The following is a 1382-nucleotide window of genomic DNA, read 5'->3' as shown; positions in this document are numbered from 1 at the left end:
TTGTTTTACTTGATTTTAATGTTTTATGATTTTTGTATGCTAATTTAAAGGTAACTAGTATTTCATTTATCTCAATGTGTTTATGTGGCAACATTGGATATAAATTTTTAATTTTTAAAAGTGTAAATTAGGTATATAGCATTTTATATAGTAATATTCTCAAGTTATAGCATTAGCTTCTGAATTTCAGTGTATAAAATTTAATATCTCAATCTATAGCATTTTATTAATAAACATAATGTTAATTATAATTTATTAAAAAGAGTTGTTATTAACAATTAATAAAAAAAGGTTAAACTAACAATGGATAATTAATATACCTAATTAACACACGGACAAACTAATAATGGAAAATGGGATACTTTGTTAATTACATTAAATGTAGTTAGCACGTTTTAAGGGATTTTAATTAAAAATTAATATTAGATTAACACGTTTTTAGGGATATCAAAAAAATTCAGATTAGCATCATTGCCTTAAATATCTCTAATTAGTTTAAATGATATTATTTATTTATTTAATTCCTTTAAAAACTCTACCAGATTTTAACGATTATTTTCAGATTTGCAGATTATTTTCAGATTGGCATTTTGAAACCTATTTGCATCATTGTTATGATTCATCTTTTTTCCAAATTTTCACGATTAATTTCAGATTGACATCAACGTAGAAGTCATTTTTCCCAAAATTTCACGATTATTTTCATATCTGCATATTTCAGTTCTTTTTTTTAGTAACCTGATAAATTTTGGCTTTGAAACAATTTGATTTGATCTAATGGAGAACATTATGTCAATATTAATTAAACATTGTGAAAAATGGAATTCATCATGTTGGTTTTTAATTATGATTTGTTTCTTTTAATTATGAATTGTTGTTTTTAATTAATTTGATTTTTTTACATGTAGAACAGTGTTCAATTTTTTTGATAACTGTATTATCTGAAAACAATTTGTATATTTTTTTAATGAAATAGTTATGTTACGTATAGCGTATTTGAAGTCTGAAGTTTGTATTATTAGTGTATGAAAAGTATACGAAACATGTATCAATTGTTTATGAAAGTCCTTTTTTTTCAAAAAAAATATTCTAGTTTCTGTTGAAATTAGAATATATGTTTTTGTATTAATTTTGTATTGAAATTATAGTGTTTGTTTAATTGGAGTAGCAGTGAATGATATATTAAATGTGTATGAATTACATGAACTGATTATAAACTGTCATCTTCTTCCCACAAGTTTTCCAATTTAAACTTGTGGTAAAAATTTGACTTGGGGACTTTGTCAAAGTCTCCGAAATTTTCTGCAATTAATCTATTCGGAACAGATGGATCAGAAACAAAATCAGAAATTGGTCCTGATTTTAGACCGGTTACAACGACC

This window comes from Solanum pennellii, chromosome 9 (genome assembly GCF_001406875.1).
Source record: "Solanum pennellii chromosome 9, SPENNV200".
NCBI classification, from domain to species: domain Eukaryota; kingdom Viridiplantae; phylum Streptophyta; class Magnoliopsida; order Solanales; family Solanaceae; genus Solanum; species Solanum pennellii.
The sequence above is the reverse complement of the archived record's forward strand: the minus strand, read 5'-3'. Positions refer to the sequence as shown.